This window comes from Stegodyphus dumicola, chromosome 10 (assembly GCF_044657685.1).
Source record: "Stegodyphus dumicola isolate Sdum_Otavi_A_Nest chromosome 10, ASM4465768v1".
Lineage (NCBI taxonomy): Eukaryota > Metazoa > Arthropoda > Arachnida > Araneae > Eresidae > Stegodyphus > Stegodyphus dumicola.
In genome coordinates this window covers 1,284,101-1,312,058 of record NC_140777.1, presented here as the reverse complement: position 1 = coordinate 1,312,058, position 27,958 = coordinate 1,284,101, and positions in this window count along the sequence as shown.

Genomic DNA, 27,958 nt, shown 5'->3' with positions numbered 1-27,958 from the left:
TTAGAACGCCCCCTCGAAAATTTAGAACGCCCCCTCGAAAATTTAGAATGCCCCCTCGAAGACTTAGAATTCCCTTCTCGAAGACATTGAATGCCCTCCTCGAAGACTTAGAACGCTCCCCTCCAAGAATTAGAACGCCTCCCCCGAAGACTTAGAACGCCCCCCCCCGAAGAAATAGAACGCCTTCCTCGAAGACGTAGAACGCCCCCCTCGAAGACTTAGAACGGCCCCCTCGAAGACATAGAACGCCCCCCTCGAAGACTTAGATCGCCCCCTCGAAGACGTAGAACGCCCCGCTCGAAGACTTAGAACGCCCCCTCTAAGACTTAAAACGCCCCCTTCGAAGACTTAGAACGCCCCCGCGAAGACTTAAAACGCCCCCCTCGAAGAATTTGATCGCCCCCTCGAAGAATTAGAATGCCCCCCTCGAAGATTTAGAATGCCCACTCGAAGACTTAGAATGCCCCCCTCGAAGATTTAGAATGCCCCCTCGAAGACTTAGAATCCTTTTCAAGACTTAGAATGCCCCCTCGAAAATTTAGAACGCCCCCTCGAAAATTTAGAATGCCCCCTCGTAGACTTAGAATTCCCTTCTCGAAGACTTTGAATGCCCTCCTCGAAGACTTAGAACGCTCCCCTCCAAGAATTAGAACGCCTCCCCCGAAGACGTAGAACGCCCCCCCCCGAAGAAATAGAACGCCTTCCTCGAAGACGTAGAACGCCCCCCTCGAAGACTTAGAACGGCCCCCTCGAAGACATAGAACGCCCCCCTCGAAGACTTAGATCGCCCCCTCGAAGACGTAGAACGCCCCGCTCGAAGACTTAGAACGCCCCCTCTAAGACATAAAACGCCCCCTTCGAAGACTTAGAACGCCCCCGCGAAGACTTAGAACGCCCCCCTCGAAGACTTAGATCGCCCCCTCGAAGACTTAGAACGCCCCGCTCGAAGACTTAGAACGCTTCCTCGAAGACTTAGAACGCCCTCTTCGAAGACTTAGAACGCCCCCGCGGAAACTTAGAACGCCCCCCTCGAAGACTTAGCACGCCCCCTCGAAGACTTAGGACGCCCCCCTCGGAGACTTATGACGCCCCCTCGAAGACTTAAAACGCCCCCCTCGAAGACTTTGATCGCACCCTCGAAGACTTAGAATGCCCCCTCGAAAACTTAGAATCCCTTCGAAGACTTAGAATGTCCCCTCGCCCCTCGAAGAGAACGCCCCCTGGAAGACTTAGAACGCCCCCGCGAAGACTTAGAACGCCCCCCTCGAAGACTTAGAACGCGCCCTCGAAGACTTAGAATCCTTTTCAAGACTTAGAACGAACCCTCGAACATTTAGAATTCCCCCTCGAAGACTTCGAATTCCCTTCTCGAAGACTTAGAACGCCCCCCTCGAAGACTTAGAACGTCCTCCTCGAAGACTTAGAACGCCCCCCCTCGAAGACTTAGAACGACCCCCTCGAAGACATAGAACGCCCCCCTCGAAAACTTAGATCGCCCCCTCGAAGACTTAGAACGCCCCGCTCGAAGACTTAGAACGCGCCGCTCGAAGACTTAGAACGCCCACTCGAAGACTTGGAACGCCCCCTTCGAAGACTTAGAACGCCCCCTCGAAGACTTAGAATCCTTTCCAAGACTGAGAACGCCCCCTCGAACATTTAGAATGCCTCCTCGAAGACTTCGAATTCACTTCTCGAAGACTTAGAACGCCCTCCTCGAAGACGTAGAACGCCCCCCTCGAAGACTCAGAACGCCCTCCTCGAAGACTTAGAATCCTTTCCAAGACTTAGAACGCCCCCTCGAACATTTAGAATGCCCCCTCGAAGACATAGAATTCCCTTCTCGAAGACTTAGAACGCCCTCCTCGAAGACGTAGAACGCCCCCCTCGAAGACTTAGAACGGCCTCCTCGAAGACATAGAACGCCCCCCTCGAAGACTTAGAGCGCTCCCCTTCAAGACTTGGAACGCCTCCCCCGAAAACTTAGAACGCCCCCCCGAAGACTTATAACGCCTTCCTCGAAGACGTAGAACGCCCCCCTCGAAGACTTAGGACGCCCCCTCGAAGACTTAGAACGGCCCCCTCGAAGACATAGAACGCCCCCCTCGAAGACGTAGAAAGCCCCGCTCGAAGACTTAGAACGCCCCGTCTAAGACTTAGACCGCCCCCCTCGAAGACTTAGAATCCTTTCCAAGACTTAGAACGCCCTTCTCGAAGACATAGAACGCCCCCCTCGAAGACATAGAACGCCCCCCTCGAAGACTTAGATCGCCCCTTCGAAGACTTAGAACGCCCCGCTCGAAGACTTAGAACGCCCCCTCGAAGACTTGGAACGCCCCTTTCGAAGATTTAGAACGCCCCGTCGAAGACTTAGAATACCCAGTCGAAGATTCAGAATGCCCCCTCGAAGACTTAGAATCCCTTCGAAGACTTAGAATGTCCCCTCGCCCCTCGAAAACTTAGAATGCCCATTCGAAGACTTAGAATGCCCCCCTCGAAGACTTAGAACGCCCCCGCGAAGACTTAGAACGCCCCCCTCGAAGACTTAGATCGCCCCCTCGAAGACTTAGAACGCCCCGCTCGAAGACTTAGAACGCTTCCTCGAAGACTTAGAACGCCCTCTTCGAAGACTTAGAACGCCCCCGCGGAAACTTAGAACGCCCCCCTCGAAGACTTAGCACGCCCCCTCGAAGACTTAGGACGCCCCCCTCGGAGACTTATGACGCCCCCCTCGAAGACTTAAAACGCCCCCCTCGAAGACTTTGATCGCACCCTCGAAGACTTAGAATGCCCCCTCGAAAACTTAGAATCCCTTCGAAGACTTAGAATGTCCCCTCGCCCCTCGAAGACTTAGAATGCCCCCTCGAAGACTAACAACGCCCCCTCTTAGACTTAGAACGGCCCCTCGAAGACTTAGAACACCCCCTCGAAAACTTAGAACGCCCCCCTCGAAGAGTTAGAACGACCCCTAGAAGACTTAGAACGCCCCCTCGAAGTCTTAGAATGTCCCCTTCCCCCCAAGAAGACTTAGAACGCCCCCTCGAAGACTTAGAACGCCCCCACGAAGACTTAGAACGCCCCCCTCGAAGACCTAGAACGCGCCCTCGAAGACATAGAATCCTTTCCAAGACTTAGAACGCCCCCTCGAACATTTAGAATGCCCCCTCGAAGACTTCGAATTCCCTTCTCGAAGACTCAGAACGCCCTCCTCGAAGACGTAGAACGCCCCCCCTCGAAGACTTAGAACGCCCCCCTCGAAGACTTAGAATCCTTTTCAAGACTTAGAACGCCCCTCTCGAAGACATAGAACGCCCCCCTCGAAGACTTAGATCGCCCCCTCGAAGATTTAGAACGCCCCGCTCGAAGACTTAGAACGCCCCCTCGAAGACTTGGAACGCCCCCTTCGAAGACTTAGAACGCCCCGCCGAAGACTTAGAATACCCAGTCGAAGATTCAGAATGCCCCCTCGAAGACTTAGAATCCCTTCGAAGACTTAGAATTCCCCCCTCGAAGATTTAGAATGCCCCTCGAATACTTAGAATCCTTTTCAAGACTTAGAATGCCCCCTCGAAAATTTAGAACGCCCCCTCGAAAATTTAGAATGGCCCCTCGAAGACTTAGAACGCTCCCCTCCAAGACTTAGAACGCCTCCCCCGAAGACTTAGAACGCCCCCCCGAAGACATAGAACGCCTTCCTCGAAGACGTAGATCGCCCCCCTCGAAGAATTAGAACGCCCCCCTCGAAGACTTAGAACGGCCCCCTCGAAGACTTAGAACGCCCCCCTCGAAGACTTAGAACGCCCACTCGAAGACTTGGAACGCCCCATCTAAGACTTAGAACGCCCCCCTCGAAGACTTAGAATCCTTTCCAAGACTTAGAACGCCCTTCTCGAAGACATAGAACGCCCCCCTCGAAGACTTAGATCGCCCCTTTCGAAGAATTAGAACGCCCCGTCGAAGACTTAGAATACCCAGTCGAAGATTCAGAATGCCCCCTCGAAGACTTAGAATCCCTTCGAAGACTTAGAATGTCCCCTCGCCCCTCGAAGATTTAGAATGCCCCCTCGAAGACTTAGAATCCTTTTCAAGACTTAGAACGCCCCCTCGAAAATTTAGAACGCCCCCTCGAAAATTTAGAATGCCCCCTCGAAGACTTAGAATTCCCTTCTCGAAGACATTGAATGCCCTCCTCGAAGACTTAGAACGCTCCCCTCCAAGAATTAGAACGCCTCCCCCGAAGACTTAGAACGCCCCCCCCGAAGAAATAGAACGCCTTCCTCGAAGACGTAGAACGCCCCCCTCGAAGACTTAGAACGGCCCCCTCGAAGACATAGAACGCCCCCCTCGAAGACTTAGATCGCCCCCTCGAAGGCGTAGAACGCCCCGCTCGAAGACTTAGAACGCCCCCTCTAAGACTTAAAACGCCCCCTTCGAAGACTTAGAACGCCCCCGCGAAGACTTAAAACGCCCCCCTCGAAGACTTTGATCGCCCCCTCGAAGAATTAGAATGCCCCCCTCGAAGATTTAGAATGCCCACTCGAAGACTTAGAATGCCCCCCTCGAAGATTTAGAATGCCCCCTCGAAGACTTAGAATCCTTTTCAAGACTTAGAATGCCCCCTCGAAAATTTAGAACGCCCCCTCGAAAATTTAGAATGCCCCCTCGTAGACTTAGAATTCCCTTCTCGAAGACTTTGAATGCCCTCCTCGAAGACTTAGAACGCTCCCCTCCAAGAATTAGAACGCCTCCCCCGAAGACGTAGAACGCCCCCCCGAAGAAATAGAACGCCTTCCTCGAAGACGTAGAACGCCCCCCTCGAAGACTTAGAACGGCCCCCTCGAAGACATAGAACGCCCCCCTCGAAGACTTAGATCGCCCCCTCGAAGACGTAGAACGCCCCGCTCGAAGACTTAGAACGCCCCCTCTAAGACATAAAACGCCCCCTTCGAAGACTTAGAACGCCCCCGCGAAGACTTAGAACGCCCCCCTCGAAGACTTAGATCGCCCCCTCGAAGACTTAGAACGCCCCGCTCGAAGACTTAGAACGCTTCCTCGAAGACTTAGAACGCCCTCTTCGAAGACTTAGAACGCCCCCGCGGAAACTTAGAACGCCCCCCTCGAAGACTTAGCACGCCCCCTCGAAGACTTAGGACGCCCCCCTCGGAGACTTATGACGCCCCCTCGAAGACTTAGAACGACCCCCTCGAAGACATAGAACGCCCCCCTCGAAGACTTAGATCGCCCCCTCGAAGACTTAGAACGCCCCGCTCGAAGACTTAGAACGCCCCGCTCGAAGACTTAGAACGCCCACTCGAAGACTTGGAACGCCCCATCTAAGACTTAGAACGCCCCCCTCGAAGACTTAGAATCCTTTCCAAGACTTAGAACGCCCTTCTCGAAGACATAGAACGCCCCCCTCGAAGACTTAGATCGCCCCTTTCGAAGAATTAGAACGCCCCGTCGAAGACTTAGAATACCCAGTCGAAGATTCAGAATGCCCCCTCGAAGACTTAGAATCCCTTCGAAGACTTAGAATGTCCCCTCGCCCCTCGAAGATTTAGAATGCCCCCTCGAAGACTTAGAATCCTTTTCAAGACTTAGAACGCCCCCTCGAAAATTTAGAACGCCCCCTCGAAAATTTAGAATGCCCCCTCGAAGACTTAGAATTCCCTTCTCGAAGACATTGAATGCCCTCCTCGAAGACTTAGAACGCTCCCCTCCAAGAATTAGAACGCCTCCCCCGAAGACTTAGAACGCCCCCCCCCGAAGAAATAGAACGCCTTCCTCGAAGACGTAGAACGCCCCCCTCGAAGACTTAGAACGGCCCCCTCGAAGACATACAACGCCCCCCTCGAAGACTTAGATCGCCCCCTCGAAGACGTAGAACGCCCCGCTCGAAGACTTAGAACGCCCCCTCTAAGACTTAAAACGCCCCCTTCGAAGACTTAGAACGCCCCCGCGAAGACTTAAAACGCCCCCCTCGAAGACTTTGATCGCCCCCTCGAAGAATTAGAATGCCCCCCTCGAAGATTTAGAATGCCCACTCGAAGACTTAGAATGCCCCCCTCGAAGATTTAGAATGCCCCCTCGAAGACTTAGAATCCTTTTCAAGACTTAGAATGCCCCCTCGAAAATTTAGAACGCCCCCTCGAAAATTTAGAATGCCCCCTCGTAGACTTAGAATTCCCTTCTCGAAGACTTTGAATGCCCTCCTCGAAGACTTAGAACGCTCCCCTCCAAGAATTAGAACGCCTCCCCCGAAGACGTAGAACGCCCCCCCCCCGAAGAAATAGAACGCCTTCCTCGAAGACGTAGAACGCCCCCCTCGAAGACTTAGAACGGCCCCCTCGAAGACATAGAACGCCCCCCTCGAAGACTTAGATCGCCCCCTCGAAGACGTAGAACGCCCCGCTCGAAGACTTAGAACGCCCCCTCTAAGACATAAAACGCCCCCTTCGAAGACTTAGAACGCCCCCGCGAAGACTTAGAACGCCCCCCTCGAAGACTTAGATCGCCCCCTCGAAGACTTAGAACGCCCCGCTCGAAGACTTAGAACGCTTCCTCGAAGACTTAGAACGCCCTCTTCGAAGACTTAGAACGCCCCCGCGGAAACTTAGAACGCCCCCCTCGAAGACTTAGCACGCCCCCTCGAAGACTTAGGACGCCCCCCTCGGAGACTTATGACGCCCCCTCGAAGACTTAAAACGCCCCCCTCGAAGACTTTGATCGCACCCTCGAAGACTTAGAATGCCCCCTCGAAAACTTAGAATCCCTTCGAAGACTTAGAATGTCCCCTCGCCCCTCGAAGAGAACGCCCCCTGGAAGACTTAGAACGCCCCCGCGAAGACTTAGAACGCCCCCCTCGAAGACTTAGAACGCGCCCTCGAAGACTTAGAATCCTTTTCAAGACTTAGAACGAACCCTCGAACATTTAGAATTCCCCCTCGAAGACTTCGAATTCCCTTCTCGAAGACTTAGAACGCCCCCCTCGAAGACTTAGAACGTCCTCCTCGAAGACTTAGAATCCTTTCCAAGACTTACAAAGCCCCCTCGAACATTCAGAATGCCCCCTCGAAGACATAGAATTCCCTTCTCGAAGACTTAGAACGCCCTCCTCGAAGACGTAGAACGCCCCCACTCGAAGACTTAGAACGCCCCCCCCTCGAAGACTTAGAACGACCCCCTCGAAGACATAGAACGCCCCCCTCGAAGACTTAGATCGCCCCCTCGAAGACTTAGAACGCCCCGCTCGAAGACTTAGAACGCGCCGCTCGAAGACTTAGAACGCCCACTCGAAGACTTGGAACGCCCCCTTCGAAGACTTAGAACGCCCCCTCGAAGACTTAGAATCCTTTCCAAGACTGAGAACGCCCCCTCGAACATTTAGAATGCCTCCTCGAAGACTTCGAATTCACTTCTCGAAGACTTAGAACGCCCTCCTCGAAGACGTAGAACGCCCCCCTCGAAGACTCAGAACGCCCTCCTCGAAGACTTAGAATCCTTTCCAAGACTTAGAACGCCCCCTCGAACATTTAGAATGCCCCCTCGAAGACATAGAATTCCCTTCTCGAAGACTTAGAACGCCCTCCTCGAAGACGTAGAACGCCCCCCTCGAAGACTTAGAACGGCCTCCTCGAAGACATAGAACGCCCCCCTCGAAGACTTAGAGCGCTCCCCTTCAAGACTTGGAACGCCTCCCCCGAAAACTTAGAACGCCCCCCCGAAGACTTATAACGCCTTCCTCGAAGACGTAGAACGCCCCCCTCGAAGACTTAGGACGCCCCCTCGAAGACTTAGAACGGCCCCCTCGAAGACATAGAACGCCCCCCTCGAAGACGTAGAAAGCCCCGCTCGAAGACTTAGAACGCCCCGTCTAAGACTTAGACCGCCCCCCTCGAAGACTTAGAATCCTTTCCAAGACTTAGAACGCCCTTCTCGAAGACATAGAACGCCCCCCTCGAAGACATAGAACGCCCCCCTCGAAGACTTAGATCGCCCCTTCGAAGACTTAGAACGCCCCGCTCGAAGACTTAGAACGCCCCCTCGAAGACTTGGAACGCCCCTTTCGAAGATTTAGAACGCCCCGTCGAAGACTTAGAATACCCAGTCGAAGATTCAGAATGCCCCCTCGAAGACTTAGAATCCCTTCGAAGACTTAGAATGTCCCCTCGCCCCTCGAAAACTTAGAATGCCCATTCGAAGACTTAGAATGCCCCCCTCGAAGACTTAGAACGCCCCCGCGAAGACTTAGAACGCCCCCCTCGAAGACTTAGATCGCCCCCTCGAAGACTTAGAACGCCCCGCTCGAAGACTTAGAACGCTTCCTCGAAGACTTAGAACGCCCTCTTCGAAGACTTAGAACGCCCCCGCGGAAACTTAGAACGCCCCCCTCGAAGACTTAGCACGCCCCCTCGAAGACTTAGGACGCCCCCCTCGGAGACTTATGACGCCCCCCTCGAAGACTTAAAACGCCCCCCTCGAAGACTTTGATCGCACCCTCGAAGACTTAGAATGCCCCCTCGAAAACTTAGAATCCCTTCGAAGACTTAGAATGTCCCCTCGCCCCTCGAAGACTTAGAATGCCCCCTCGAAGACTAACAACGCCCCCTCTTAGACTTAGAACGGCCCCTCGAAGACTTAGAACACCCCCTCGAAAACTTAGAACGCCCCCCTCGAAGAGTTAGAACGACCCCTAGAAGACTTAGAACGCCCCCTCGAAGTCTTAGAATGTCCCCTTCCCCCCAAGAAGACTTAGAACGCCCCCTCGAAGACTTAGAACGCCCCCACGAAGACTTAGAACGCCCCCCTCGAAGACCTAGAACGCGCCCTCGAAGACTTAGAATCCTTTCCAAGACTTAGAACGCCCCCTCGAACATTTAGAATGCCCCCTCGAAGACTTCGAATTCCCTTCTCGAAGACTCAGAACGCCCTCCTCGAAGACGTAGAACGCCCCCCCTCGAAGACTTAGAACGCCCCCCTCGAAGACTTAGAATCCTTTTCAAGACTTAGAACGCCCCTCTCGAAGACATAGAACGCCCCCCTCGAAGACTTAGATCGCCCCCTCGAAGATTTAGAACGCCCCGCTCGAAGACTTAGAACGCCCCCTCGAAGACTTGGAACGCCCCCTTCGAAGACTTAGAACGCCCCGCCGAAGACTTAGAATACCCAGTCGAAGATTCAGAATGCCCCCTCGAAGACTTAGAATCCCTTCGAAGACTTAGAATTCCCCCCTCGAAGATTTAGAATGCCCCTCGAATACTTAGAATCCTTTTCAAGACTTAGAATGCCCCCTCGAAAATTTAGAACGCCCCCTCGAAAATTTAGAATGGCCCCTCGAAGACTTAGAACGCTCCCCTCCAAGACTTAGAACGCCTCCCCCGAAGACTTAGAACGCCCCCCCGAAGACATAGAACGCCTTCCTCGAAGACGTAGATCGCCCCCCTCGAAGAATTAGAACGCCCCCCTCGAAGACTTAGAACGGCCCCCTCGAAGACTTAGAACGCCCCCCTCGAAGACTTAGAACGCCCACTCGAAGACTTGGAACGCCCCATCTAAGACTTAGAACGCCCCCCTCGAAGACTTAGAATCCTTTCCAAGACTTAGAACGCCCTTCTCGAAGACATAGAACGCCCCCCTCGAAGACTTAGATCGCCCCTTTCGAAGAATTAGAACGCCCCGTCGAAGACTTAGAATACCCAGTCGAAGATTCAGAATGCCCCCTCGAAGACTTAGAATCCCTTCGAAGACTTAGAATGTCCCCTCGCCCCTCGAAGATTTAGAATGCCCCCTCGAAGACTTAGAATCCTTTTCAAGACTTAGAACGCCCCCTCGAAAATTTAGAACGCCCCCTCGAAAATTTAGAATGCCCCCTCGAAGACTTAGAATTCCCTTCTCGAAGACATTGAATGCCCTCCTCGAAGACTTAGAACGCTCCCCTCCAAGAATTAGAACGCCTCCCCCGAAGACTTAGAACGCCCCCCCCCGAAGAAATAGAACGCCTTCCTCGAAGACGTAGAACGCCCCCCTCGAAGACTTAGAACGGCCCCCTCGAAGACATAGAACGCCCCCCTCGAAGACTTAGATCGCCCCCTCGAAGACGTAGAACGCCCCGCTCGAAGACTTAGAACGCCCCCTCTAAGACTTAAAACGCCCCCTTCGAAGACTTAGAACGCCCCCGCGAAGACTTAAAACGCCCCCCTCGAAGACTTTGATCGCCCCCTCGAAGAATTAGAATGCCCCCCTCGAAGATTTAGAATGCCCACTCGAAGACTTAGAATGCCCCCCTCGAAGATTTAGAATGCCCCCTCGAAGACTTAGAATCCTTTTCAAGACTTAGAATGCCCCCTCGAAAATTTAGAACGCCCCCTCGAAAATTTAGAATGCCCCCTCGTAGACTTAGAATTCCCTTCTCGAAGACTTTGAATGCCCTCCTCGAAGACTTAGAACGCTCCCCTCCAAGAATTAGAACGCCTCCCCCGAAGACGTAGAACGCCCCCCCGAAGAAATAGAACGCCTTCCTCGAAGACGTAGAACGCCCCCCTCGAAGACTTAGAACGGCCCCCTCGAAGACATAGAACGCCCCCCTCGAAGACTTAGATCGCCCCCTCGAAGACGTAGAACGCCCCGCTCGAAGACTTAGAACGCCCCCTCTAAGACATAAAACGCCCCCTTCGAAGACTTAGAACGCCCCCGCGAAGACTTAGAACGCCCCCCTCGAAGACTTAGATCGCCCCCTCGAAGACTTAGAACGCCCCGCTCGAAGACTTAGAACGCTTCCTCGAAGACTTAGAACGCCCTCTTCGAAGACTTAGAACGCCCCCGCGGAAACTTAGAACGCCCCCCTCGAAGACTTAGCACGCCCCCTCGAAGACTTAGGACGCCCCCCTCGGAGACTTATGACGCCCCCTCGAAGACTTAGAACGACCCCCTCGAAGACATAGAACGCCCCCCTCGAAGACTTAGATCGCCCCCTCGAAGACTTAGAACGCCCCGCTCGAAGACTTAGAACGCCCCGCTCGAAGACTTAGAACGCCCACTCGAAGACTTGGAACGCCCCATCTAAGACTTAGAACGCCCCCCTCGAAGACTTAGAATCCTTTCCAAGACTTAGAACGCCCTTCTCGAAGACATAGAACGCCCCCCTCGAAGACTTAGATCGCCCCTTTCGAAGAATTAGAACGCCCCGTCGAAGACTTAGAATACCCAGTCGAAGATTCAGAATGCCCCCTCGAAGACTTAGAATCCCTTCGAAGACTTAGAATGTCCCCTCGCCCCTCGAAGATTTAGAATGCCCCCTCGAAGACTTAGAATCCTTTTCAAGACTTAGAACGCCCCCTCGAAAATTTAGAACGCCCCCTCGAAAATTTAGAATGCCCCCTCGAAGACTTAGAATTCCCTTCTCGAAGACATTGAATGCCCTCCTCGAAGACTTAGAACGCTCCCCTCCAAGAATTAGAACGCCTCCCCCGAAGACTTAGAACGCCCCCCCCGAAGAAATAGAACGCCTTCCTCGAAGACGTAGAACGCCCCCCTCGAAGACTTAGAACGGCCCCCTCGAAGACATACAACGCCCCCCTCGAAGACTTAGATCGCCCCCTCGAAGACGTAGAACGCCCCGCTCGAAGACTTAGAACGCCCCCTCTAAGACTTAAAACGCCCCCTTCGAAGACTTAGAACGCCCCCGCGAAGACTTAAAACGCCCCCCTCGAAGACTTTGATCGCCCCCTCGAAGAATTAGAATGCCCCCCTCGAAGATTTAGAATGCCCACTCGAAGACTTAGAATGCCCCCCTCGAAGATTTAGAATGCCCCCTCGAAGACTTAGAATCCTTTTCAAGACTTAGAATGCCCCCTCGAAAATTTAGAACGCCCCCTCGAAAATTTAGAATGCCCCCTCGTAGACTTAGAATTCCCTTCTCGAAGACTTTGAATGCCCTCCTCGAAGACTTAGAACGCTCCCCTCCAAGAATTAGAACGCCTCCCCCGAAGACGTAGAACGCCCCCCCCGAAGAAATAGAACGCCTTCCTCGAAGACGTAGAACGCCCCCCTCGAAGACTTAGAACGGCCCCCTCGAAGACATAGAACGCCCCCCTCGAAGACTTAGATCGCCCCCTCGAAGACGTAGAACGCCCCGCTCGAAGACTTAGAACGCCCCCTCTAAGACATAAAACGCCCCCTTCGAAGACTTAGAACGCCCCCGCGAAGACTTAGAACGCCCCCCTCGAAGACTTAGATCGCCCCCTCGAAGACTTAGAACGCCCCGCTCGAAGACTTAGAACGCTTCCTCGAAGACTTAGAACGCCCTCTTCGAAGACTTAGAACGCCCCCGCGGAAACTTAGAACGCCCCCCTCGAAGACTTAGCACGCCCCCTCGAAGACTTAGGACGCCCCCCTCGGAGACTTATGACGCCCCCTCGAAGACTTAAAACGCCCCCCTCGAAGACTTTGATCGCACCCTCGAAGACTTAGAATGCCCCCTCGAAAACTTAGAATCCCTTCGAAGACTTAGAATGTCCCCTCGCCCCTCGAAGAGAACGCCCCCTGGAAGACTTAGAACGCCCCCGCGAAGACTTAGAACGCCCCCCTCGAAGACTTAGAACGCGCCCTCGAAGACTTAGAATCCTTTTCAAGACTTAGAACGAACCCTCGAACATTTAGAATTCCCCCTCGAAGACTTCGAATTCCCTTCTCGAAGACTTAGAACGCCCCCCTCGAAGACTTAGAACGTCCTCCTCGAAGACTTAGAATCCTTTCCAAGACTTACAAAGCCCCCTCGAACATTCAGAATGCCCCCTCGAAGACATAGAATTCCCTTCTCGAAGACTTAGAACGCCCTCCTCGAAGACGTAGAACGCCCCCACTCGAAGACTTAGAACGCCCCCCCCTCGAAGACTTAGAACGACCCCCTCGAAGACATAGAACGCCCCCCTCGAAGACTTAGATCGCCCCCTCGAAGACTTAGAACGCCCCGCTCGAAGACTTAGAACGCGCCGCTCGAAGACTTAGAACGCCCACTCGAAGACTTGGAACGCCCCCTTCGAAGACTTAGAACGCCCCCTCGAAGACTTAGAATCCTTTCCAAGACTGAGAACGCCCCCTCGAACATTTAGAATGCCTCCTCGAAGACTTCGAATTCACTTCTCGAAGACTTAGAACGCCCTCCTCGAAGACGTAGAACGCCCCCCTCGAAGACTCAGAACGCCCTCCTCGAAGACTTAGAATCCTTTCCAAGACTTAGAACGCCCCCTCGAACATTTAGAATGCCCCCTCGAAGACATAGAATTCCCTTCTCGAAGACTTAGAACGCCCTCCTCGAAGACGTAGAACGCCCCCCTCGAAGACTTAGAACGGCCTCCTCGAAGACATAGAACGCCCCCCTCGAAGACTTAGAGCGCTCCCCTTCAAGACTTGGAACGCCTCCCCCGAAAACTTAGAACGCCCCCCCGAAGACTTATAACGCCTTCCTCGAAGACGTAGAACTCCCCCCTCGAAGACTTAGGACGCCCCCTCGAAGACTTAGAACGGCCCCCTCGAAGACATAGAACGCCCCCCTCGAAGACGTAGAAAGCCCCGCTCGAAGACTTAGAACGCCCCGTCTAAGACTTAGACCGCCCCCCTCGAAGACTTAGAATCCTTTCCAAGACTTAGAACGCCCTTCTCGAAGACATAGAACGCCCCCCTCGAAGACATAGAACGCCCCCCTCGAAGACTTAGATCGCCCCTTCGAAGACTTAGAACGCCCCGCTCGAAGACTTAGAACGCCCCCTCGAAGACTTGGAACGCCCCTTTCGAAGATTTAGAACGCCCCGTCGAAGACTTAGAATACCCAGTCGAAGATTCAGAATGCCCCCTCGAAGACTTAGAATCCCTTCGAAGACTTAGAATGTCCCCTCGCCCCTCGAAAACTTAGAATGCCCATTCGAAGACTTAGAATGCCCCCCTCGAAGACTTAGAACGCCCCCGCGAAGACTTAGAACGCCCCCCTCGAAGACTTAGATCGCCCCCTCGAAGACTTAGAACGCCCCGCTCGAAGACTTAGAACGCTTCCTCGAAGACTTAGAACGCCCTCTTCGAAGACTTAGAACGCCCCCGCGGAAACTTAGAACGCCCCCCTCGAAGACTTAGCACGCCCCCTCGAAGACTTAGGACGCCCCCCTCGGAGACTTATGACGCCCCCCTCGAAGACTTAAAACGCCCCCCTCGAAGACTTTGATCGCACCCTCGAAGACTTAGAATGCCCCCTCGAAAACTTAGAATCCCTTCGAAGACTTAGAATGTCCCCTCGCCCCTCGAAGACTTAGAATGCCCCCTCGAAGACTAACAACGCCCCCTCTTAGACTTAGAACGGCCCCTCGAAGACTTAGAACACCCCCTCGAAAACTTAGAACGCCCCCCTCGAAGAGTTAGAACGACCCCTAGAAGACTTAGAACGCCCCCTCGAAGTCTTAGAATGTCCCCTTCCCCCCAAGAAGACTTAGAACGCCCCCTCGAAGACTTAGAACGCCACCACGAAGACTTAGAACGCCCCCCTCGAAGACCTAGAACGCGCCCTCGAAGACTTAGAATCCTTTCCAAGACTTAGAACGCCCCCTCGAACATTTAGAATGCCCCCTCGAAGACTTCGAATTCCCTTCTCGAAGACTCAGAACGCCCTCCTCGAAGACGTAGAACGCCCCCCCTCGAAGACTTAGAACGCCCCCCTCGAAGACTTAGAATCCTTTTCAAGACTTAGAACGCCCCTCTCGAAGACATAGAACGCCCCCCTCGAAGACTTAGATCGCCCCCTCGAAGATTTAGAACGCCCCGCTCGAAGACTTAGAACGCCCCCTCGAAGACTTGGAACGCCCCCTTCGAAGACTTAGAACGCCCCGCCGAAGACTTAGAATACCCAGTCGAAGATTCAGAATGCCCCCTCGAAGACTTAGAATCCCTTCGAAGACTTAGAATTCCCCCCTCGAAGATTTAGAATGCCCCTCGAATACTTAGAATCCTTTTCAAGACTTAGAATGCCCCCTCGAAAATTTAGAACGCCCCCTCGAAAATTTAGAATGGCCCCTCGAAGACTTAGAACGCTCCCCTCCAAGACTTAGAACGCCTCCCCCGAAGACTTAGAACGCCCCCCCGAAGACAGAACGCCTTCCTCGAAGACGTAGATCGCCCCCCTCGAAGACTTAGAACGCCCCCCTCGAAGACTTAGAACGGCCCCCTCGAAGACATAGAACGCCCCCCTCGAAGACTTAGATCTCCCCCTCGAAGACGTAGAACGCCCCGCTCGAAGACTTAGAACGCCCCCTCTAAGACTTAAAACGCCCCCTTCGAAGACTTAGAATGCCCCCTCGAAGACTTAGAATCCTTTTCAAGACTTAGAATGCCCCCTCGAAAATTTAGAACGCCCCCTCGAAAATTTAGAATGCCCCTTCTAAGACTTAGAATTCCCTTCTCGAAGACTTTGAATGCCTTCCTCGAAGACTTAGAACGCTCCCCTCCAAGAATTAGAACGCCTCCCCCGAAGACGTAGAACGCCCTCCCCCGAAGAAATAGAACACCTTCCTCGAAGACGTAGAACGCCCCCCTCGAAGACTTAGAACGGCCCCCTCGAAGACATAGAACGCCCCCCTCGAAGACTTAGATCGCCCCCTCGAAGACGTAGAACGCCCCGCTCGAAGACTTAGAACGCCCCCTCTAAGACTTAAAACGCCCCCTTCGAAGACTTAGAACGCCCCCGCGAAGACTTAGAACGCCCCCCTCGAAGACTTAGATCGCCCCCTCGAAGACTTAGAACGCCCCGCTCGAAGACTTAGAACGCTTCCTCGAAGACTTAGAACGCCCTCTTCGAAGACTTAGAACGCCCCCGCGGAAACTTAGAACGCCCCCCTCGAAGACTTAGCACGCCCCCTCGAAGACTTAGGACGCCCCCCTCGGAGACTTATGACGCCCCCCTCGAAGACTTAAAACGCCCCCCTCGAAGACATAGAACACCCCCTCGAAGAGTTAGAACGACCCCTAGAAGACTTAGAACGCCCCCTCGAAGTCTTAGAATGTCCCCTTCCCCCCAAGAAGACTTAGAACGCCCCCTCGAAGACTTAGAACGCCCCCACGAAGACTTAGAACGCCCCCCTCGAAGACTTAGCACGCCCCCTCGAAGACTTATGACGCCCCCCTCGGAGACTAATGACGCCCCCCTCGAAGACTTAAAACGCCCCCCTCGAAGACTTAGAACACCCCCTCGAAGACTTAGAATGCCCCCTCGAAGAGTTAGAACGACCCCTAGAAGACTTAGAACGCCCCCTCGAAGTCTTAGAATGTCCCCTTCCCCCCAAGAAGACTTAGAACGCCCCCTCGAAGACTTAGAACGCCCCCACGAAAACTTAGAACGCCCCCCTCGAAGACCTAGAACGCGCCCTCGAAGACTTAGAATCCTTTCCAAGACTTAGAACGCCCCCTCGAACATTTAGAATGCCCCCTCGAAGACTTCGAATTCCCTTCTCGAAGACTCAGAACGCCCTCCTCGAAGACGTAGAACGCCCCCCCTCGAAGACTTAGAACGCCCCTCTCGAAGACATAGAACGCCCCCCTCGAAGACATAGAACGCCCCCCTCGAAGACTTAGATCGCCCCCTCGAAGATTTAGAACGCCCCGCTCGAAGACTTAGAACGCCCCCTCGAAGACTTGGAACGCCCCCTTCGAAGACTTAGAACGCCCCGTCGAAGACTTAGAATACCCAGTCGAAGATTCAGAATGCCCCCTCGAAGACTTAGAATCCCTTCGAAGACTTAGAATTACCCCCTCGAAGATTTAGAATGCCCCTCGAAGACTTAGAATCCTTTTCAAGACTTAGAATGCCCCCTCGAAAATTTAGAACGCCACCTCGAAAATTTAGAATGGCCCCTCGAAGACTTAGAACGCTCCCCTCCAAGACTTAGAACGCCTCCCCCGAAGACTTAGAACGCCCCCCCGCAGACATAGAACGCCTTCCTCGAAGACGTAGATCGCCCCCCTCGAAGACTTAGAACGGCCCCCTCGAAGACATAGAATGCCCCCCTCGAAGACTTAGATCTCCCCCTCGAAGACGTAGAACGCCCCGCTCGAAGACTTAGAACGCCCCCTCTAAGACTTAAAACGCCCCCTTCGAAGACTTAGAATGCCCCCTCGAAGACTTAGAATCCTTTTCAAGACTTAGAATGCCCCCTCGAAAATTTAGAACGCCCCATCGAAAATTTAGAATGCCCCCTCGAAGACTTAGAATTCCCTTCTCGAAGACTTTGAATGCCCTCCTCGAAGACTTAGAACGCTCCCCTCCAAGAATTAGAACGCCTCCCCCGAAGACGTAGAACGCCCCCCCCCGAAGAAATAGAACGCCTTCCTCGAAGACGTAGAACGCCCCCCTCGAAGACTTAGAACGGCCCCCTCGAAGACATAGAACGCCCCCCTCGAAGACTTAGATCGCCCCCTCGAAGACGTAGAACGCCCCGCTCGAAGACTTAGAACGCCCCCTCTAAGACTTAAAACGCCCCCTTCGAAGACTTAGAACGCCCCCGCGAAGACTTAGAACGCCCCCCTCGAAGACTTAGATCGCCCCCTCGAAGACTTAGAACGCCCCGCTCGAAGACTTAGAACACTTCCTCGAAGACTTAGAACGCCCTCTTCGAAGACTTAGAACGCCCCCGCGGAAACTTAGAACGCCCCCCTCGAAGACTTAGCACGCCCCCTCGAAGACTTAGGACGCCCCCCTCGGAGACTTATGACGCCCCCCTCGAAGACTTAAAACGCCCCCCTCGAAGACTTTGATCGCACCCTCGAAGACTTAGAATGCCCCCTCGAAAACTTAGAATCCCTTCGAAGACTTAGAATGTCCCCTCGCCCCTCGAAGACTTAGAATGCCCCCTCGAAGTCTAACAACGCCCCCTCTTAGACTTAGAACACCCCCTCGAAAACTTAGAACGCCCCCCTCGAAGAGTTAGAACGACCCCTAGAAGACTTAGAACTCCCCCTCGAAGTCTTAGAATGTCCCCTTCCCCCCAAGAAGACTTAGAACGCCCCCTCGAAGACTTAGAACGCCCCCACGAAGACTTAGAACGCCCCCCTCGAAGACCTAGAACGCGCCCTCGAAGACTTAGAATCCTTTCCAAGACTTAGAACGCCCCCTCGAACATTTAGAATGCCCCCTCGAAGACTTCGAATTCCCTTCTCGAAGACTCAGAACGCCCTCCTCGAAGATGTAGAACGCCCCCCTCGAAGACTTAGAATCCTTTCCAAGACTTAGAACGCCCCTCTCGAAGACATAGAACGCCCCCCTCGAAGACATAGAACGCCCCCCTCGAAGACTTAGATCGCCCCCTCGAAGATTTAGAACGCCCCGCTCGAAGACTTAGAACGCCCCCTCGAAGACTTGGAACGCCCCCTTCGAAGACTTAGAACGCCCCCGCGAAGACTTAGAACGCCCCCCTCGAAGACTTTGATCGCCCCCTCGAAGAATTAGGATGCCCCCTCGAAGACTTAGAATCCCTTCGAAGACTTACAATGTCCCCTCCCCCCTCCAAGACTTAGAACGCCCCCTCCGAAGACTTAGAACGCCCCCCGAAGTCTTGGAACGCCCCTTTCGAAGATTTAGAACGCCCCGTCGAAGACTTAGAATACCCAGTCGAAGATTCAGAATGCCCCCTCGAAGACTTAGAATCCCTTCGAAGACTTAGAATGTCCCCTCGCCCCTCGAAGACTTAGAATGCCCACTCGAAGACTTAGAATGCCCCCCTCGAAGATTTAGAATGCCCCCTCGAAGACTTAGAATTCCCTTCTCGAAGACTTTGAATGCCCTCCTCGAAGACTTAGAACGCTCCCCTCCAAGAATTAGAACGCCTCCCCCGAAGACGTAGAACGCCCCCCCGAAGAAATAGAACGCCTTCCTCGAAGACGTAGAACGCCCCCCTCGAAGACTTAGAACGGCCCCCTCGAAGACATAGAACGCCCCCCTCGAAGACTTAGATTGCCCCCTCGAAGACGTAGAACGCCCCGCTCGAACACTTAGAACACCCCCTCTAAGACTTAAAACGCCCCCTTCGAAGACTTAGAACGCCCCCGCGAAGACTTAGAACGCCCCCCTCGAAGACTTAGATCGCCCCCTCGAAGACTTAGAACGCCCCGCTCGAAGACTTAGAACGCTTCCTCGAAGACTTAGAACGCCCTCTTCGAAGACTTAGAACGCCACCGCGGAAACTTAGAACGCCCCCCTCGAAGACTTAGCACGCCCCCTCGAAGACTTAGGACGCCACCCTCGGAGACTTATGACGCCCCCCTCGAAGACTTAAAACGCCCCCCCTCGAAGACTTTGATCGCACCCTCGAAGAATTAGAATGCCCCCTCGAAAACTTAGAATCCCTTCGAAGACTTAGAATATCCCCTCGCCCCTCGAAGACTTAGAATGCCCCCTCGAAGACTAACAACGCCCCCTCTTAGACTTAGAACGGCCCCTCGAAGACTTAGAACACCCCCTCGAAAACTTAGAACGCCCCCCTCGAAGAGTTAGAACGACCCCTAGAAGACTTAGAACGCCCCCTCGAAGTCTTAGAATGTCCCCTTCCCCCCAAGAAGATTTAGAACGCCCCCTCGAAGACTTAGAACGCCCCCACGAAGACTTAGAACGCGCCCCTCGAAGACCTAGAACGCGCCCTCGAAGACTTAGAATCCTTTCCAAGACTTAGAACGCCCCCTCGAACATTTAGAATGCCCCCTCGAAGACTTCGAATTCCCTTCTCGAAGACTCAGAACGCCCTCCTCGAAGACGTAGAACGCCCCCCCTCGAAGACTTAGAACGCCCCCCTCGAAGACTTAGAATCCTTTCCAAGACTTAGAACGCCCCTCTCGAAGACATAGAACGCCCCCCTCGAAGACATACAACGCCCCCCTCGAAGACTTAGATCGCCCCCTCGAAGATTTAGAACGCCCCGCTCGAAGACTTAGAACGCCCCCTCGAAGACTTGGAACGCCCCCTTCGAAGACTTAGAACGCCCCGTCGAAGACTTAGAATACCCAGTCGAAGATTCAGAATGCCCCCTCGAAGACTTAGAATCCCTTCGAAGACTTAGAATTCCCCCCTCGAAGATTTAGAATGCCCCTCGAAGACTTAGAATCCTTTTCAAGACTTAGAATGCCCCCTCGAAAATTTAGAACGCCCCCTCGAAAATTTAGAATGGCCCCTCGAAGACTTAGAACGCTCCCCTCCAAGACTTAGAACGCCTCCCCCGAAGACTTAGAACGCCCCCCGAAGACATAGAACGCCTTCCTCGAAGACGTAGAACGCCCCCCTCGAAGACTTAGAACGCCCCCCTCGAAGACTTAGAACGGCCCCCTCGAAGACATAGAACGCCCCCCTCGAAGACTTAGATCTCCCCCTCGAAGACGTAGAACGCCCCGCTCGAAGACTTAGAACACCCCCTCTAAGACTTAAAACGCCCCCTTCGAAGACTTAGAACGCCCCCGCGAAGACTTAGAACGCCCCCCTCGAAGACTTTGATCGCCCCCTCGAAGAATTAGGATGCCCCCTCGAAGACTTAGAATCCCTTCGAAGACTTACAATGTCCCCTCCCCCCTCCAAGACTTAGAATGCCCCCTCCGAAGACTTAGAACGCCCCCCGAAGTCTTGGAACGCCCCTTTCGAAGATTTAAAACGCCCCGTCGAAGACTTAGAATACCCAGTCGAAGATTCAGAATGCCCCCTCGAAGACTTAGAATCCCTTCGAAGACTTAGAATGTCCCCTCGCCCCTCGAAGACTTAGAATGCCCACTCGAAGACTTAGAATGCCCCCCTCGAAGATTTAGAATGCCCCCTCGAAGACTTAGAATCCTTTTCAAGACTTAGAATGCCCCCTCGAAAATTTAAAACGCCCCCTCGAAAATTTAGAATGCTCCCTCGAAGACTTAGAATTCCCTTCTCGAAGACTTTGAATGCCCTCCTCGAAGACTTAGAACGCTCCCCTCCAAGAATTGGAACGCCTCCCCCGAAGACTTAGAACGCCCCTCCCGAAGAAATAGAACGCCTTCCTCGAAGACGTAGAACGCCCCCCTCGAAGACTTAGAACGGCCCCCTCGAAGACATAGAACGCCCCCCTCGAAGACTTAGATCGCCCCCTCGAAGATGTAGAACGCCCCGCTCGAAGACTTAGAACGCCCCCTCTAAGACTTAAAACGCCCCATTCGAAGACTTAGAACGCCCCCGCGAAGACTTAGAACGCCCCCCTCGAAGACTTTGATCGCCCCCTCGAAGAATTAGAATGCCCCCTCGAAGACTTAGAATCCCTTCGAAGACTTACAATGTCTCCTCCCCCCTCCAAGACTTAGAACGCCCCCTCCGAAGACATAGAACGCCCCCCGAAGTCTTAGAATGCCACCCTCCAAGATTTAGAACGACCCTCTCCAAGACTTAGATCGCCCCCTCGAAGACTTAGAACGCCCCGCTCGAAGACTTAGAACGCCCCCTCGAAGACTTGGAACGCCCCCTTCGAAGACTTAGAACGCCTCCTCGAAGACTTAGAATCCTTTCCAAGACTTAGAACGCCCCCTCGAACATTTAGAATGCCCCCTCGAAGACTTCGAATTCCCTTCTCGAAGACTTAGAACGCAATCCTCGAAGACGTAGAACGCCCCCCCCTCGAAGACTTAGAACACCCCCCTCGAAGACTTAGAATCCTTTCCAAGACTTAGAACGCCCCCTTGAACATTTAGAATGCCCCCTCGAAGACATAGAATTCCCTTCTCGAAGACTTAGAACGCCCTCCTCGAAGACGTAGAACGCCCCCACTCGAAGACTTAGAACGCCCCCCTCGAAGACTTAGAACGCCCCCTCGAAGACTTAGAACGCCCCCTCGAAGACTTAGAACGTCCCCTCGAGACTTAGAACGCCCCCCTCGAAGACTTAGAACGCCCCCCTCGAAGACTTAGAACGCCCCGCTCGAAGACTTAGAACGCTTCCTCGAAGACTTAGAACGCCCTCTTCGAAGACTTAGAACGCCCCCGCGGAAACTTAGAACGCCCCCCTCGAAGACTTAGCACGCCCCCTCGAAGACTTAGGACGCCCCCCTCGGAGACTTATGACGCCCCCCTCGAAGACTTAAAACGCCCCCCTCGAAGACTTTGATCGCACCCTCGAAGACTTAGAATGCCCCCCTCGAAAACTTAGAATCCCTTCGAAGACTTAGAATGTCCCCTCGCCCCTCGAAGACTTAGAATGCCCCCTCGAAGACTAACAACGCCCCCTCTTAGACTTAGAACTGCCCCTCGAAGACTTAGAACACCCCCTCGAAAACTTAGAACGCTCCCCTCGAAGAGTTAGAACGACCCCTAGAAGACTTAGAACGCCCCCTCGAAGTCTTAGAATGTCCCCTTCCCCCCCAAGAAGACTTAGAACCTTCCCTCGAAGACTTAGAACGCCCCCACGAAGACTTAGAACCTCCCCCTCGAAGACTTAGAACGCGCCCTCGAAGACTTAGAATCCTTTCCAAGACTTAGAACGCCCCTCTCGAAGACATAGAACGCCCCCCTCGAAGACATAGAACGCCCCCCTCGAAGATTTAGATCGCCCCCTCGAAGATTTAGAACGCCCCGCTCGAAGACTTAGAACGCCCCCTCGAAGACTTGGAACGCCCCCTTCGAAGACTTAGAGCGCCCCGTCGAAGACTTAGAATACCCAGTCGAAGATTCAGAATGCCCCCTCGAAGACTTAGAATCCTTTCGAAGACTTAGAATTCCCCCCTCGAAGATTTAGAATGCCCCTCGAAGACTTAGAATACCTTTTCAAGACTTAGAATGCCCCCTCGAAAATTTAGAACGCCCCCTCGAAAATTTAGAATGCCCCCTCGAAGACTTAGAACGCCCCCTGGAAGAATTGGAACGGCCCCTTCGAAGACTTAGAACGTCCCCGCGAAGACTTAGAACGCCCCCCTCGAAGACTTAGAACGCCCCCTCGAAGACTTGGAATCCTTTCCAAGACTTAGAACGCCCCCTCGAACATTTAGAATGCCCCCTCGAAGACTTCGAATTACCTTCTCGAAGACTTAGAACGCCCTCCTCGAAGACGTAGAACGCCCCCCTCGAAGATTTAGGATGCCCCCCTCGGAGACTTATGACGCCCCCCTCGAAGACTTTAAACGCACCCCTCGAAGATTTTGATCGCCCTCTCGAAGACTTAGAATGCCCCCTCGAAAACTTAGAATCCCTTCGAAGAGTTAGAATGTCCCCTCGCCCCTCGAAGACTTAGAATGCCCCCACGAAGACTAAGAACGCCCCCTCTTAGAATTAGAACGGCCCATCGAAGACTTAGAACGCCCCCTCGAAAACTTAGAACGCCCCCTTCGAAGAGTTAGAACGCCCCCTAGAAGAATTAGAACGCCCCCTCGAAGTCTTAGAATGTCCCCTTGCCCCCAAGAAGACTTAGAACGCCCCCTCGAAGACTTAGAACGCCCCCTCGAAGACTTAGAACGCCCTCTCGAAGACTTAGAACGCCCTCTCGAAGACTTCGAATTCCCTTCTCGAAGACTCAGAACGCGCTCCTCAAAGACGTAGAACGCCCCCCCTCGAAGACTTAGAACGCCCCCTCGAAGACTTAGAATCCTTTCCAAGACTTAGAACGTACCTCTCGAAGACATAGAACGCCCCCCTCGAAGACATAGAACGCCCCCCTCGAAGACTTAGATCGCCCCCTCGAAGACTTAGAACGCCCTGCTCGAAGACTTAGAACGCCCCCTCGAAGACTTGGAACGCCCCCTTCGAAGACTTAGAACGCCCCGCTCGAAGACTTAGAACGCCCCCCTCGAAGACTTAGAATCCTTTCCAAGACTTAGAACGCCCCTCTCGAAGACATAGAACGCCCCCCTCGAAGACATAGAACGCCCCCCTCGAAGACTTAGATCGCCCCCTCGAAGACTTAGAACGCCCGCTCGAAGACTTAGAACGCCCCCTCGAAGACTTGGAACGCCCCCTTCGAAGACTTAGAATCCCTTCGAAGACTTAGAATGTCCCCTCGCCCCTCGAAGACTTAGAATGCCCACTCGAAGACTTAGAATGCCCCCCTCGAAGATTTAGAATGCCCCCTCGAAGACTTAGACTTCCCTTCTCGAAGACTTTGAATGCCCTCCTCGAAGACTTAGAACGCTCCCCTCCAAGACTTAGAACGCCTCCCCCGAAAACTTAGAACGCCCCCCCCGAAGACATAGAACGCCTTCCTCGAAGACGTAGAACGCCCCCCTCGAAGACTTAGAACGTCCCCGCGAAGACTTAGAACGCCCCCTCGAAGACTTAGAATCCTTTCCAAGACTTAGAACGCCCCCTCGAACATTTAGAGTGCACCCTCGAAGACTTCGAATTCCCTTCTCGAAGACTTAGAACGCCCTCCTCGAAGACGTAGAACGCCCCCCCTCGAAGACTTAGAACGCCCCCCTCGAAGACTTAGAATCCTTTCCAAGACTTAGAACGCCCCCTTGAACATTTAGAATGCCCCCTCGAAGACATAGAATTCCCTTCTCGAAGACTTAGAACGCCCTCCTCGAAGAAGTAGAACGCCCCCCTCGAAGACTTAGAACGCCCTCCTCGAAGACGTAGAACGCCCCCACTCGAAGACTTAGAACGCCCCCCTCGAAGACTTAGAACGCCCCCTCGAAGTCTTAGAACGCCCCCTCGAAGACTTAGAACGTCCCCTCGAGACTTAGAACGCCCCCCTCGAAGACTTAGAACGCCCCCCTCGAAGACTTAGAACGCCCCGCTCGAAGACTTAGAACGCTTCCTCGAAGACTTAGAACGCCCTCTTCGAAGACTTAGAACGCCCCCGCGGAAACTTAGAACGCCCCCCTCGAAGACTTAGCGCGCCCCCTCGAAGACTTAGGACGCCCCCCTCGGAGACATATGACGCCCCCCTCGAAGACTTAAAACGCCCCCCTCGAAGACATTGATCGCACCCACGAAGACTTAGAATGCCCCCTCGAAAACTTAGAATCCGTTCGAAGACTTAGAATGTCCCCTCGCCCCTCGAAGACTTAGAATGCCCCCTCGAAGACTAACAACGCCCCCTCTTAGACTTAGAACTCCCCTCGAAGACTTAGAACACCCCCTCGAAAACTTAGAACGTTCCCCTCGAAGAGTTAGAACGACCCCTAGAAGACTTAGAACGCCCCCTCGAAGTCTTAGAATGTCCCCTTCCCCCCCAAGCAGACTTAGAACCTTCCCTCGAAGACTTAGAACGCCCCCACGAAGACTTAGAACCTCCCCTTCGAAGACTTAGAACGCGCCCTCGAAGACTTAGAATCCTTTCCAAGACTTAGAACGCCCCTCTCGAAGACATAGAACGCCCCCCTCGACGATTTAGATCGTTCCCTCGAAGATTTAGAACGCCCCGCTCGAAGACTTAGAACGCCCCTTCGAAGACTTGGAACGCCCCCTTCGAAGACTTAGAACGCCCCGTCGAAGACTTAGAATCCCTTCGAAGACTTAGAATTCCCCCTTCGAAGATTTAGAATGCCCCTCGAAGACTTAGAATCCTTTTCAAGACTTAGAATGGCCCCTCGAAAATTTAGAACGCCCCCTCGAAAATTTAGAATGCCCCCTCGAAGACTTAGAACGCTCCCCTCCAAGACTTAGAACGCCTCCCCCGAAGACTTAGAACGCCCCCCCCGAAGACATAGAACGCCTTCCTCGAAGACGTAGAACGCCCCCTCGAAGACTTAGAACGCCCCCCTCGAAGACTTAGAACGGCCCCCTCGAAGACATAGAACGCCCCCCTCGAAGACTTAGATCGCCCCCTCGAAGACGTACAACGCCCCGCTCGAAGACTTAGAACGCCCCCTCTAAGACTTAAAACGCCCCCGCGAAGACTTAGAACGCCCCCCTCGAAGACTTTGATCGCCCCCTCGAAGAATTAGAATGCCCCCTCGAAGACTTAGAATTCCTTCGAAGACTTACAATGTCCCCTCCCCCCTCCAAGACTTAGAACGCCCCCTCCGAAGACTTAGAACGCCCCCCGAAGTCTTAAAACGCCACCCTCCAAGACTTAGAACGACCCCTCGAAGACTTGGAATCCTTTCCAAGACTTAGAACGCCCCCTCGAACATTTAGAATGCCCCCTCGAAGACTTCGAATTACCTTCTCGAAGACTTAGAACGCCCTCCTCGAAGACGTAGAACGCCCCCCCTCGAAGACTTAAAACGCCCCCCTCGAAGACTTAGAATCCTTTCCAAGACTTAGAACGCCCCTTGAACATTTAGAATGCCCCCTCCAAGACATAGAATTCCCTTCTCGAAGACTTAGAACGCCCTCCTCGAAGACGTAGAACGCCCCCACTCGAAGACTTAGAACGCGCCCCTCGAAGACTTAGAACGCCCCCTTCGAAGACTTAGAATGTCCCCCTCGAAGACACAGAACACCCCCCTCGAAGACTTACATCGCCCCTCGAAGACTTAGAACGCCCCGCTCGAAGACTTAGAACGCCCCCTCGAAGAATTAACTTAGAACGCCCCCTCGAAGACTTAGAACGCCCCCTTCGAAGACTTAGAACGCCCCCGCGAAGACTTAGAAAGCCCCCCTCGAAGACTTAGCACGCCCCCTCGAAGATTTAGGATGCCCCCTCGGAGACTTATGACGCCCCCCTCGAAGACTTTAAACGCACCCCTCGAAGATTTTGATCGCCCTCTCGAAGACTTAGAATGCCCCCTCGAAAACTTAGAATCCCTTCGAAGAGTTAGAATGTCCCCTCGCCCCTCGAAGACTTAGAATGCCCCCTCGAAGACTAAGAACGCCAACTCTTAGAATTAGAACGGCCCATCGAAGACTTAGAGCGCCCCCTCGAAAACTTAGAACGCCCCCTTCGAAGAGTTAGAACGCCACCTAGAAGAATTAGAACGCCCCCTCGAAGTCTTAGAATGTCCCCTTGCCCCCAAGAAGACTTAGAACGCCCCCTCGAAGACTTAGAACGCCCCCTCGAAGACTTAGAACGCCCTCTCGAAGACTTAGAACGCCCTCTCGAAGACTTAGAATCCTTTCCAAGACTTAGAACGCCCCCTCGAACATTTAGAATGCCCTCTCGAAGACTTCGAATTCCCTTCTCGAAGACTCAGAACGCGCTCCTCAAAGACGTAGAACGCCCCCCCTCGAAGACTTAGAACGCCCCCCTCGAAGACTTAGAATCCTTTCCAAGACTTAGAACGTACCTCTCGAAGACATAGAACGCCCCCCTCGAAGACATAGAACGTCCCCCTCGAAGACTTAGATCGCCCCCTCGAAGACTTAGAACGCCCCGCTCGAAGACTTAGAACGCCCCCTCGAAGACTTGGAACGCCCCCTTCGAAGACTTAGAACGCCCCGCTCGAAGACTTAGAATCCTTTCCAAGACTTAGAACGTACCTCTCGAAGACATAGAACGCCCCCCTCGAAGACATAGAACGCCCCCCTCGAAGACTTAGATCGCCCCCTCGAAGACTTAGAACGCCCCGCTCGAAGACTTAGAACGCCCCCTCGAAGACTTGGAACGCCCCCTTCGAAGACTTAGAACGCCCCGCTCGAAGACTTAGAACGCCCCCCTCGAAGATTTAGAATCCTTTCCAAGACTTAGAACGCCGCTCTCGAAGACATAGAACGCCCCCCTCGAAGACATAGAACGCCCCCCTCGAAGACTTAGATCGCCCCCTCGAAGACTTAGAACGCCCGCTCGAAGACTTAGAACGCCCCCTCGAAGACTTGGAACGCCCCCTTCGAAGACTTAGAACGCCCCGTCGAAGACTTAGAATACGCAGTCGAAGATTCAGAATGCCCCCTCGAAGACTTAGAATTCCTTCGAAGACTTAGAATGTCCCCTCGCCCCTCGAAGACTTAGAATGCCCACTCGAAGACTTAGAATGCCCCCCTCGAAGATTTAGAATGCCCCCTCGAAGACTTAGACTTCCCTTCTCGAAGACTTTGAATGCCCTCCTCGAAGACTTAGAACGCT